Below are 14,056 nucleotides of genomic sequence, written 5' to 3' on the forward strand. Positions count from 1 at the left end.
GTGCTACTCATGGCAAAGCCATGGTCATCAGAGAGGCCCGGTCAAGAAGGAAGGAAGACAAAGCTATAGTTGAGGCCAGAATGTGATTCTCTATGACGTTCACCATGAAAATAATACTTAAGCAACAGAGATAACAGCAGAGGCTCCTAAATCCTGTGCACAAACCCTAGATGCTGCTGCTGATTTCCTATCCTGTCTTCTGGGAAGAAGTTGCAGACAGATCGGAAGTTCCCTCTCTGTTCTAGTAGCCTGTCTTGGCAAGTCACCCGTCACTAAGATGGCCAATCCTCAGTTCTTCACTGCACCCTCCCTGAGAATGACTGAGAGGGAGCCAGCCTGGCCAGGCAAAGTGAGCCACAGTCTAGAGTGGTTAATTTCACAGGTCAGCCTGGCTGGGCTGTGCTACCCGTTCATTTGGTCATACATTCTAAATGTTTCTAAGAAGATACCTTTTAAAAAAAGATTAATACTTTCATCAACAGACTTCTAACAAAGATGACTCTCCATAATGTGAAGGGTATCACTCAAAAATGGCACTAGCAGTAAAAAGACTGACCTTTGGGAGAAGAAGAATCCTGTCAACAGAGGGCCTTGTGCATGAGCTGAAGCACTGGCTCCGGTCTGATCCCAGCTTGTTGGTTTCTCTGCAGTTTGGCCTTGCCTGCTGCCAATTCCTTTAAAATCCATTAATTGGCCAGTCAACTAATCGTTTCACTCTCTGTCTTTTCTGTCTTTCTGAGTGTGTCTCTTTCTGTAATATTACACGTGCATATCACATGCATATCTACACAGTACATATATATACTTTAAACACACACACACCTTATATTTTCTTTCTTTTTCTCTAGAGAACCCTATCAAGACAAAGGCCTGCATCCCTGAATGTGCGTGCACTAGCACCAGGCACAGAGGAGGTGCTTCCAGAGGACATCTGTCAAACGAGAAAGGGAGAGGTTCTAGAATGGTGTTCTGTCAGGACAGTTCGTCTCATCCCTCCAGAAAACCCATATAAATTAAATTATCTGCAAAATTCTCAGCATTAATAACTCACAGACAAGCAAAAAGGCAGGCTTGGTGGCTCATACCTGCATCCCAGCACTAGGAAAGCTGAAACAGGAGGATTTCTGTGAGTTGAGGGCAGCCCAGGCTACACTGTGAGTTTTAGACCAGCCTAGGCTACAGAGTGAGGTCATGAGAGCTTTTCTCAAAAATCCAGGAAGGGAAGAGATAATGAATGTGAGAAAATATGTGGTATATTAAATTAAAAATTGCATAACAAGGTCCATTAATCTACACAATGAATATATGCTGAAAAAACCACCAAAATATAAATTAAAGGAATTGGGCCAAAAAAAAAAGTGAAAAAAGAGATCACAGGTGGCGTTTTGTTCGCACACCACTCACCTGCGTCTGAAATTGCTAAGCACACACCTGAGCCCACTACTGAGGTCTCTGTTGCAAATGGCTTGAGGACTTGCCATGGAGTCGCACTTCGCAAAGGACTGAACTGTTCCCGACCTCCACCTTCCCTGTGAACATTCGCGGGTGGAAACCGGTGTGCCACTGTTTGTGTATCCTACCATAAAGTGCTACAGACAAAGACCCCACTATCCTGGGGATGACGTGGTTAAAGAATTCTCACCTTTCTAGGCATGTATTGAGCAAGACGCGAGGTTAATGCTCACCTGTAATCTTAGGACTTTGTGGGCTGAGGCAGGAAGACCATGGCAAATTCAAGGCCAGCCTAAGCAAACAGAAAAGATACCTACCACTAACTTGATTTTCTCGTCCCTATTTTTGTTTAAAGACTTTGAATCCTTTATTTAGTCCGAAGAGTGCTTTTAAATGTGTTAAATGTTTTCTTTTTAGGGGTTCACAAAAGGCCTGGTTTTAAAACCACCTTTTCCACAACTGTTTTAAATCAGTACAAATGTTCTAGGCGTAGACTGGTTGGCTCTTTTAACACGTTTTTACTGAAATGGATAATCTTTGACTCATGCAATTAAATACCTGATTGGTTTAGTGTCCTAACACCAACCAGCTTCGTAACAGGCACGAACACTTTGGCCGCCAAGGGGGCAGCCATACAGGCTGGGACCTAAGGCCCCCCTTGAAGCTCAGAATGTGACTGCTTTCGCAGGCAGAAAATTAAAATCTCTGCTTTTTGACACTCCCCCCTCCCATTCTCTTTATTTCCTTTTCGGCAAAACTATCCTGGGACTCTGTCTTCAGGAGCAAGGTCAAGGGTCAGCAGGCTCTGAGACCCTTGCTGTGGGATGGAGCAAGGGAGAGCTGGTCTCATTTACAGTTGTGTTCCATCTGTGCTTGGAGGAAGCCTGTCTGTCAAGGACCAACAATAAGGAACCTGCTAATGTTTTAACTCACTGGGAAGACAAATCCCTGAACCACGAAGCACAAAGTAGCCAACGCCCACCTCCATCCCCAGTTATTCTTACAACACATCCTTCTCAGGAGGCCTGAACTCCGCTCAGGACATCAACGAGCTGTGCCCCACTCCTGGATTTGCTTTGTTTCATCTGGAGCTGAGAGCCTCACACATAGAGGGCAAGCACTCTGCCAGCAAGCTATACCCTCTGCCGTGTACATGCATGTATGTGTGTGTGTGTGCGCGCACATTCATGTATAGACCAGAAGTCAACCTCAGCTGTTATTCCTTAGTCAGAGTCTCTTACAGGTTGTCAAGTAAGCAAGACTGGCTGATCACCATGTCCCAAGAGTTGGTCTGTCCCCTCCTCCCAAGTGTTGGTATAAGAAGCTTATGCCACTGTGCCTGGTTCTTCTTGGGTCTCATGTCCTCATGACAAGTACTTTACCAAATGAGCCATCTCCCTGAGCCCTGGCCTTCAGTCTTTTTTAATTTTTTCTTTAAGACAGAGTCACCGTCACAAGTGGCTGGGATGGCAGACATGAACACTGACAGGCTCGTGGATCTTGATCCTAACTGCAGTCTGTCCAGTTAAAGTCACAGGGGAGAAGGCTCGCATTCCAGATGCCGAAGCCCCACCCTGGACCAGTTAAAGCAGAATGGACAGGGCAGAGCCTGGGCTCCTTGTATTGAATCCAGTAGAGCGAATGCTCAGACTCACGGGACAGACAGGCTTCCTAAAGAGAGTTCTGAGAAACAGCCGAAAGTAGCTCTGCCCTGAAAGCTCCCTTTCAAAAACTTCCAGGCCATATGCCTCAGGCAACAGAGAGGCCCTAGGCTCCAGGGCTTCACTCAAAGAACGCTCACTTTTCTAAACCGACAAGCCCTCTAAGGCTCCCCAGAGATTCATGTGTCCAACAGTTGAATCTAGTTTGTGTTGGGGTTTCTCCCCCCACTAGAAACACATGTGTCCTTTTGTTCCATGGTCTCACTTGGCACTGAGTCCCCAATTCATGTGCCCATCAGATTAGCTTGAATTCCATGCTTTCTCTGCTCTGACAAGCTAATGCAGAGACCTACAATTACCTGTGGGCTGGTTTGAGCTCTAAATGGAACTAATGTCTGCCCTGACCAAATGCCTCAAGACCCACTCTTTTTTCCCCTCCTGTAAATTGCTGTTTTAATAGGCTTCCTTCCAGAAGCAAAGCCCCGATACAAGGTGGAAATGTAAGCCTACTAGATTCTGCGCACACTGTTGTTGAGTCTTGGCCACGCACACCCGTGTTCGAAAGCTTAGCAAAATGAACAGTATCATTCTTACAATGGGAGAGAGAATTACTACCTCAATATAATCTCATTTCCTATGTCCCAGAAGTGAGGAGAAACCACTAGTTCTCTTGCCTTCCATAGGAAGGATCTATAGTTGGGCTTTAGGAAGATACACCCCTGCCTGTTGGTACCTGTACCCTGAAGCACTAAACTGTCTTACCAAGGAGAAGCAAGCACTCACACTGAAAATATTGGCAATATTAGAAAATTTCAACTCCGGTTTTCAAATGATGACATGGCACCCAAATTTGTTCTGACTGACTCAAGTTTTGTAAACTTAGGAAATGACAAAAAAAATGAATGTATCTTAAGTCTCGGGTCTTACTTATGGGCCCCCATGGAAAAAACATCATAATATTAGTATTAAATTACCTTCCATATCCATCAGCGATGTGCTGTGTGTCAGTCCCGAGAGCGACAATCAGATAAAACCCTACCCAGTGTCTGTGGAATTTGCTGCTCTTGGCGTCAGGACTGAAAGGGCAAAGGGGAGCCAAGCAGAGCCAACTGTGCCTGGGGAGTGCAAGGGTGGGGTGTGTACACCTACCTGGCTTCAGGATATGAGGTTCCCTTCCAGCTCAGGCCATCTGCTGTCATGAAGCCCAGTGAAGGCTCTCGGTAGTGAAAACGGAAGAAGCGGGAGCCACGGTCCTGCTCTTCAGCGATGCCGAATGTCCCTCTTTTGTAATGACCTAAGTGAAAGAATAGCCATTGCTTTCCTCAGTAGTCAGAGTGGACTCCCATTTCCCTGGGCTCAATCTTGTTCTTGAACCTTCCATTGTGGGTATATGCCCAAATGCTAGAATTCATAAAAATCAAATATCCCTTTGATTCTTGGGAGATAAGCACGTTTGTGCCACTTTGGGAGCATCCATTCCCCTCTCATTTAGCATTGCAATGTACCTGATGGTAGCTCCCGATCTCCTGGGACCTATAAGGCCACTTTGTCCGTAAATGTAGTCTGTGTTACATGATATTGCTTTCACCTCATAGACATGACTGCTTTTCAAATATGGGCAGATAGTGTTCCTAACAGCACCAGACAAATTCATGTAAAAGCATGTCTTAATTTAAAGCAGCTTCTTGGGCATTACGCATGCTGTCATTTGACTCTAAAGATGCAATGACAGTCTCTAGAATTGTTGGGCATTACAAGTAAGTAGGTCCACCATGTTTGGAATCACTGAGCTAGGAGGTTATCCGAGTTCATTAACATCATCAAAGTCACTTTCAAGATCCTCCCCTAAATATGATTGTGAAAGTTTGAAAAACAAGATTCAAGATGCTGCAACTTTATTGCTCCCATTCCATGCATTGGAAGTGCTCTACCATTAAAACAGCAGTGATAACGACACCTGGGACAGCATCTAGAAACAGCGGCAGCTGGCCCAGTGATGAGCAGATCCCCGCCTGAGGAGCTCAGGTCTCCAGCCCTTCTAACACCCCTTCCAGATCCACACTGTTCTGATAGGATCGAACTCAGCTTTGATTAAGAGCTAAGAAGGCAGATTATACCCACTTGAATTAATACCTCTCCCTCTCGTAGCTGTGTGTCTTCCTCAGCTAACCCTCTCTCAGCCTGAGGACTCTCGCACAATAAAAAGGCCCCCAGTGAATTCCTGCTGTGAGATGGGCAGGGAGGCCAGGGCTCAGGGATAGCTTAGCCTCAGGGCCTGACAATCACATTGCCTGTTCTTAAAATTCCAGCCCCTCTGCTGATCAGGTCCTTGCACATTCTAGCACAGGCCAGTTTGGAAACACCTGCTCCAAGTCAGGTACTGACCCAGAGCACAGCTTCCAGAACCTTCCACATTTCAGTTTGTGTGTGTGTGTTCATGCATATGTAGGTATATATGCATATGTGCATGCAAGCATGCAGAGGCCAGAGAACCACAATCTTCCATGCTGCTCCTCAGGAACCACCCCCCCCCCTTGTCCTCTGAACAGGTTTCTCATTGCCAGGAGCTTGGAGAGTAGACTGGCCTGGCTGACCAGGGAGCCCCAGGGAGCCCCAGGGAGCCCCAGGGAGCCCCAGGGAGCCACATGTCTCCATCGCCCCAGTGCAGAGACTATAAATGTGTACCACAATGCCTGGATTTTTTTAATGTGGCTTCTGGGAGTTGAACTTAGGTCTTCACGCTTACGTAGCAATCACATGACCAACTGAGTCGTCCCCCAGCCTTAAAAACAAACAAACAAAACCTATTTTTTTGGTAGCCTTTATGTATTTCAGCTTAGTTACAGCCTTAGGGTCCTGATCTTTACACAGAAGCCCTTCCTCCTCCTGCCCAGGTAGAAAATGGGGTATGTGTTCCCAAGTTCCTTATTAGGCTGCACTTGGGCTTAATCATGCACACAAGTATAACACCTCCACACACACACACAGACACATACACACACACATACACACACACACTGACACACACACAGACATACACAGACACATACACACACACACACTGACACACACACAGACACACACACAGACACATATACACACATAGACACATACACACACGCACACACACATTGACACACACACAGACACATACACACACACATACACACACAGACACACACACACACACACATACACACATACACACACACACCATCATCATCATCATCACCGCCATCCAGGTCCAACCACCGTCCTGCCGCCAGGTGATTATCTTCCTGCTACCTTTGCTCTCCAGAGTTCTTTTCCTGTCCTTCACGCAGCTGCTCCTGGCTCGGGGAGCCCCCGGGGCAGCAGATCTGCCCAGCCTTTCCGTCCTGCCTCATCTTGCCCCTATAAAGACATGCTGCCCTGAGCTATACAATTTCCAGAACAAACATGCAAGCCGCTTTACAGCCCAGCCCAGTGTAGGAGCAGAGAGCTGTCTCTCTGTTCCGATGACTGTCTTGGTAACTGGTATTTTATCAGCCCAGCAGGACTTGCCCGGACAAAGCGGGACTATTTTTTACCGAGGCTGTCATTGCGCAGGTGTGGCCGACAATGCAGCCAGGGTCTAGGTCACGCCATCCAGCACAGGATGCAGAGGACATTCAGGTGTGCCTGGCTGGGCGCAAACACTGGTGCGACGGCCACTGCCCCTCTCTGTTCCGTGTTCTTCATACCACAGGGGTGAGCCATCCTGAACGGTTAGTAACCGAGCCAGCAGCAGAGGTTATGGGGTCAGGAGTCCTGGGAAGAGGGGACCATTAAAATGTGCACTTCCTGAGGATGGCAGAGGGAAAAGTAAGCTGGAGGAGACTAAGTGGTTCTGCAGAGCCGGGCCCATACCCAAGGAGGGGCCTCTCTGGGTCACAAGGTCACTGCTCCCACTGCTAACCAAATTGTGCCAAGGTATTGGCCCCTGCGAGTCATCCTTCACCGTTTGTACATGGCTGGGTGTCTCCAAATGTGACCTTGCTGAGGGAAAGTATGTTCTCATTTGTCACTTTGGGAATAACAAAACAATTTCAAAACGGGTGGGAGGGCACTGCAGCTATTTTGAAACAGATAAAATATTATGCTAGAACTCATATTTTGAAGAAAAGAAGGGGTGTGACTGTTTCCCTCTCTCCCCGTCCTCTTTCCCAGTCCTCAAATAGCCAACCAAAGGAGCACAGCTATGTTTGTTTTTGTTTTTATTTTCCATGCTTTCAGAGATCTCCACTAAAAAGCTCAATGTGTGCTCAGGACAAACACACTCTTGTGGCTACTTATAGGAGAAACAAACTCCAGCACGAAAACACCAAGGCTCTTCTCTTTTCTTATGTAAATAAATCTCCAGATGGCTCATTTGTAGGGCTCTGTTTACCGATTCTTGTTTTCTTTCTAGACAATCTGTTCCCAGTAACCATCTTATTGTGAATACTCTGGAGGTAAGGCTTCCAAGTTCATTCAGTGGAACATCTTTCTGAAGACGCGGCCAACCTGAGTACCGCATTAGTGGTGCCAATGCCACACAGACAGCGCGCATGTACCAGATACATACATCACACATACAGTACACACATACACACCACACGGATATCACACACGCATACTACCACACACATGTGTACACACAAAGCACATATACCTATCATCTATACATCACACACATAACTCACAGGCATGTCACAATTACACACATTGCACACACATAACACACCTATCACACACAAATACCACACATGCTAAACAAATATCACATACATACCATACACATATGCATATACTAAACCCAACATAAGTATGCATCACACATGTCACAAAGACACCATATGTTACACACAAACGAACATACAACATATACTACACAACATCATATATACTACACATATCACATACATACATCCCATCACACATCTCACACACACACACACACACACACACACACACGGTACCTAACGAAGGACCAAAACACTTGTGCTATTATTGTTTGGGGACCTGCTTTATATTTAAATGTCAGACAATAATTTCATATTCATTTAAATATCAAAACCAGTGATAGGCGTGTCTAGTTCGGAAGTGGAAATGTGTGCTCAAATTTCTTTCCTCCCTCCCACCTAGCGCCCACTGAAGACATCACAGTCATGGATGTTATCCTTTCCATGTAGGATCATGGTGATGGCATGAGCGTTTCCAACAGCCTCAACCAAGTCACTCCCAATGGACTGCAGTTGTGTGTGAGGTGACACACATCTGCCACCCCTGAGCCCTTTATTTTACCATGGAGTCACGGGATCTGGGATGGGAACGGTAGTGTCCGTGTCTCCCACCCACTTGAGAGCATTCATCATTATGGGACCTCACACAGGGGTCTCTGGTGTGAGAGGGGAAGCTATGTCTTCATTTTAACTGCTCTTGACTGTGGTTCTATAATGTGGCCTTTGTTTATGAAGTCAAGTGGCGTAGCACCAGAGTGTTATTATATCTGGCTTTGTCACCCATGGAAATCATGGTGCTTTCCACGTTAACATTCTGTTTTTGCAGGCCTCTCAAAACTGTCACTAAGCTAACTCTAAATTATAACAGCGACCAAGCCTGCAGCTCAGTCTTGTCTTTTGATGCATCAAGAACCTATGTTACTGCGTCATAATTTAAAATAGTACTTTGCTAGTAAATGCATTTCAATAGATTTGATTTCCTTTGTAGGTCTACATCTTTCATTTACGTGCTTAAATCATCATCCTCAGAAGGGATCCAAAGACTGTGCTGCTTCACCAGGTAGGATCCGTGGAACACGCATGCAAAGACTAAAGACCCCAACTAAGAGAAATTCAGGTCCTCTGAACTCATGCTCATTCTTCAGACACAAATGGCCTTGCTGTAAGACCTGCCATCATAGATTAAGCCAACATTTACCTCCATGCTGATAAGAGATTTATTAATTTAAAATTATTTATGTAAGCAATAAGACAAGAAGAAGATGGGGGATAGACAGGTATATAAAGTGCAAAGAACAAATTCCTATGTTCTAATCCCCGAGGTCACTATTGGGATGAGTTTTGACATACAGCTTTTACACACTGTGCACCTTACATAAAAATAAACAAATACGCTGGGTGGTGGTGGGGCACACCTTTAATCCCAGCACTTGGGAGGCAAAGACATGTCTGTGAGTTTGAGGCCAGCATGATCTGCAAGAGCTAGCTAGTTCCAGGACAGGCTCCAAAGATACAGAGAAACCCTGTCTTGAAAAGCTAAAAAACAAAACAAAAAAAAAACTATTTATTTTCCTACAGCTAACATTTTTCACTTAATAAAATAGACTAGAATGTTACCATGGACATCCTTTATAAAAGTTTGCCACATTCTTTTTAGTGACTGAAATATTCCCACAGATGAAGATACCCCAATGCACATAATATAGGAGAATCTCCTCAGGCATCACTTGACCAAAGCTCTAACAAAGAGGAGTCATCACTGGGGCCTGAATATTAGACACTTGAACAGCTCTGGGCTGGACTACCATGGCTGAATCAGTGGCTGAGACGATCAGTAGCAGAATTAACCACAGCTCCCAACTCTCCAGACACAGGAAAGGTCTCTCTGTTCTGGGCAAGCAGATGTGGCCACTGCAGGGGTCACTGAACATTTGAGGACAGGCTGGAGCAGAAACAACAGGCTTGGAGCCCTATCTACTGACACCTGAACCCGAGCAAGAGGGTTCTCGCCAAGAGTAAAGCCAGGCTCTGGTATTCACGCAGCCTCTGGGCCCCTCCATTAGTGTTACCATTGATACTCTGTGGGACTAGCCACGAGCCTTTCAAGTTCCCCCAGACTCCACAGCATGGAAAGAATGCCTATCTGAACAGTGGGACCAATTCCCATCATGCTAAGATCTATCCCTGCTATAGCTGGCACACCTCTGCTACAAACCCTTCTCCTTCAGAGTCACAACAGATGTGTAGCCACAATAGACATGTTCATGCACAGTGAAACATGTTCATATAAAGATGTACACACTCTGTGAAACACACAGTCACATGTGAACATATACGTATATGGACAAGTACATGCACATACACAGACCATAAGTAATACATTCCTGTAAGTGTCCGGGCACATGCAGACACATATTAACATTATTGACCCACAGACACATCAGCGCTCACAAAGACACACATTCCCCTGTGCACACACAACAGAATTGCCAAAAATCAGAGTCTAAACTCTGACTCAGCAGCCTAAACCTGGTGATATCACCATGCCCAGCAATGTTGCAGTTAAACACGAAAACTTGGGCAAGGCCAGCCTAAGGCCAGAGGCTCCAACTCAAAAGAACATAGGGAGATGAAGCAGCTGGTGGCAGGTCGAGCCTCCAAGAGAAGGCAGCTCTCCTCCTGTCAGCATTGTATACACTGGGACTCTGGAACCTCAGAGCTGGACTCCAAGAGCCAAGCACCAGTCACAGGGCCCCAGGCTCCTGTGACACCAGGTGGTAGGCCCTCCTGGGTCCTCCTCTCCCCACCCATCATGAGATTAAGGGTTGCATATGAGAAGCCTGCCCACTGCCCTTTGCTCCTCTGCTGTTTGTCTTTGAAGCCACAAACCCTCAGCTAGGCTGGCCGGCCGTATCCAAATGAAGCAGGATCAGTGAGGAGCCTGGCTCCCCACGAAAGAACTACCTCTCTTTCTTTTTGAGCTTCTGTACTACTTGAAACCCTCTCCCCACTCCTAGCACGGAGGTCAGAAGGTCGGCCTCCCTCTCACGTACATGGTCCCCTTCACATCTTTGCTGTCTCCTTTCTGCTTTGGGTTTCAGCAATTTTCAGTTCCCTGGCTCCGAGTCAGCTCTTCTATCAGAACCACCAAGGCTCCAGACTTTTCTACCTCTGTGCCGTGCGGGAAAGAAAACAAAGCCGGGCTTGTTCCCAGTTTGATAGGCTGCAAGTTTAGGGAACTGGGGCTTCAAATGTTTCCACTATTTTGTTTTGGCACCAGAGTGTCTGTGTTTAGTTCCATGTCTCCTGCCAGACTTGGGAAGCCAAAGTGATAATATCAACATGTGGAGGGATGGAGAGCGCCACCCGCCACCATCTCCATTCCAGGTTGGCATGGAATAAGGATGGGGAATCACAGAAGTGCACAGGCCTATGTTCGTACACAGGGAAACGTGTCCACATATAGACACACACACTCTGTGAAACACAGTCACGTGTGAACATATATGCATATGGACAAATACACACCCATAAACAGGCCATGCAGAAACACATTTCCATGATCACATGAAAGACACATACTGACATTATCACCCGTTGATACATCAGCACTCACGTGAACACACATTCCCCTATGCACACACTAGTATATTTCTTAGCCTATATACACACTCAAATGTATGCGCAAACATATATTCGCTCATCTTCCTGGTTTTGTTTGTAGTACGATAATAAACACCATGATCAAAAACAACCTGGGGATGAAAGGATTTATTTGGCTTATAAATCCCACATCACAGTCTACTGCTAAAGGAAATCAGGGCAGGAGCTTAAGAGAGGAACCTGGAGGCAGGCACTGAAAGAATCCATGGAGGAACACTGCTAACTGGCTCTCTGTGCCTTACTTAGCCTGCTTACACATCCCTGGACCACCTGCCTGGGGATGGTCCCACCCACAGTGATCCAGAACCTCCCATATCAACCATCAATCCAGAAAATGCTGGGTAAACATGTCCAGAGGCCAATATGAAGACAGCCAGTCCTCAGTTAAGATTCTCTCTTCCTAGATAGGTCCAGGTTTGTGTTATGTTGACAAAACCAACCTACATACTCATATATGCATAGACACCTCCCACACAAACACATATATTCACACCCGATACATATACACTCACATGTATATGCATGGGTGCATACACTAATACACATATTTCCAGCCACACATAGACACCCTGTCACACACTTTCACATAGAGGCAGGCACATGAACATTCTTGTATGCACACTGATGCACACACATGGGGCAAAGGGAAGTGTGTGCACTCCCCAGCAGACTCTAAGCAGGCTGCAATGATATTAAACTATGAAAATGTCATAGAAAGCTTCCTATTTTGTGCATTAACTAAAAGGTGTTTTAAATATATAAAAGATAATGGCTAGCTCATAGAATGGCTTCATCAAGTGGTTGATGTTCTCATAGTTTTTGATGTCCCGGCTATACGTCCCGTGAGGAGAACAGGTCCTACACTGAAGGAAGGGGGAGATCCAACACCCTCGGGAGAGGGTATGGGGAAAGAAAACCTGTCAAAGCAGGATAATCCAGAAGCCACTTAAACGTCCTTTCCTTGCAGGTTCCATATATAGAAATATAGGAAGAAGAGCGTTAAGAATACATGAAGAATAAGCTTTGTGGACACAAGTCTCCTGACTTTTCTGAGCAAAGTTCAGTGCCAACAGGCACTCTGCTAGCCCTCCTGAAAACACAGACCATGAGCCCTACGAGGGAAGGGCAACTTCAGCCTGCTGCCCTAACAGCCTCCACTGAGGTCACCTCTGCCCAACAGTCTAATGGGCACCTGCTCTGATCTCTTGATGGCTCTCAGAACCTCATGGCTGTGGACAGCTGCCCTGAACTCCAGCCTCCTGTGATCCTTGCTGTCAGGAATGCCAGGCTGTTGAACAGGGTCTGCTTATCCAGGAAGTGGTGCCTAGCACTGACCCTGGGTTCTGGCCAACCCTTAACTAAATTCCGCTAGAGCACTTACTCAACGAAGACTGCAGGCAACTCCAGCATCACTACCAGCCTCAGTATCCTCGTGTCTACAAAGGGGAGAATCAGAGAAAGTGATGTTGGAAAGATGCCGTGAGGACGTGACAGGGTGGCGCACGAGCCGTTCTCTATAAATGTTAGTATTCATCGATTTGCTGTGGTCCACCATTTTGCACAATAAAGATGTGTGTGTGTGTGTGTTTGTATGTGTATGATGTGCACATGTACGCACTGAGCTGGGTGAACAGACAGGAAACGAAAGGAATAAATAAAACTGATCCTAGCATCTTGTGATGAGCCACAAGCCATAAACACAGCCCAAGCGCTTGTTCTCAGGGCTGTCCCTTACAGTGTCTGCATTTAGGACATAGCAATTGTTTAGTGGCGAGCACATTGCATTTTGTTCTAGGGAAGATTGGATTGAAATTTCTTCCGGGAGCACACTTTAAAGAAAATTATAAATACATCCCAGTCAGTGCCTTCTGATCAAAATGGAACTCAAACTCCCAGTCTCGCGATGGTGACCTAGAGCTTATTAATCACAGTAAATTATTTTGACACCCAAGTGGAAAGCCCTCTGTAATGCTTTTAGGATCCCATTTTTATTCAACACTAATTAAAGGCTACTAAGCGTAAAGTATTAATGAAATCAAATTCCCAAAAGGAGCTCCCAGTACACAGACCCTAGCTAGCTCTGAATGAGATAGGGACCCAGAGAAAAACCACAGACCATAATGAGTTTTGAACCATGGAAATGCAATCAGCATGGCCATGATCAAGGGAGGGCTTTGCTGAAGAAGATAATAGATATTCCCAGTAATAAATTTTATGATCACCATTAGCCTCTCTCTAGCAGTTTATGGCTATTATGGCTATTGAGCAAAAGCTTTCCTAATCAAACATCCTTGCAGAGTGGCCCTCTGTTTGATTGCCCCACAGACACTGGGCCAGGGTTTATGCTGAGCCTTAGGGTAGGGAAGTTAACCCTGTAGCTTCCAGGAGGCAACTTCCAGGCTAAGGCCACAGGTAATCCCTGGACAGAATGAAGGCTGCAGTTACCCTCTGAGATCATGTCCTGAAAAGAGAAGTCTGCACTTGTCATCTTCGTTAGAATATTTATTAGCGTATAGTAACTCTACCTGATAATGGGTT

The 14,056-nt window shown here is 45.9% G+C and overlaps 2 long non-coding RNA genes across 4 annotated transcripts in view; one reads left to right on the forward strand and one right to left on the reverse strand.

Moving 5' to 3' along the window:
- Nucleotides 1–6,585, reverse strand: part of LOC126515951 (uncharacterized) — a 79,923-nt gene extending 73,338 nt beyond the window's left edge. For both annotated transcript variants that reach the window (XR_007595961.1, XR_007595959.1), the window contains exons 1-2: nt 6,399–6,585; nt 4,263–4,407 (exon numbers count right to left, since the gene is read on the reverse strand). This is a non-coding gene — a long non-coding RNA (uncharacterized lncRNA). The remainder of the gene's footprint in view (nt 1–4,262; nt 4,408–6,398) is intronic.
- A 129-nt stretch (nt 6,586–6,714) lies between these two features.
- On the forward strand, nt 6,715–13,100 carry LOC126515972 (uncharacterized). 2 transcript variants are annotated; one of them, XR_007595965.1, is made up of 4 exons: nt 6,715–6,859; nt 7,543–7,585; nt 8,844–8,915; nt 12,486–13,100. It is a non-coding gene; the product is annotated as an uncharacterized lncRNA (long non-coding RNA). The 2 variants fall into 2 exon arrangements; XR_007595964.1 differs by lacking the exon at nt 7,543–7,585.
- The last annotated feature ends 956 nt before the right edge of the window (nt 13,101–14,056 follow it).

Source organism: Alexandromys fortis, unplaced genomic scaffold, assembly GCF_014885135.2.
Source record: "Alexandromys fortis isolate MF-2015 unplaced genomic scaffold, M_Fortis_MF-2015_v1.1 scaffold_146, whole genome shotgun sequence".
NCBI lineage: Eukaryota > Metazoa > Chordata > Mammalia > Rodentia > Cricetidae > Alexandromys > Alexandromys fortis.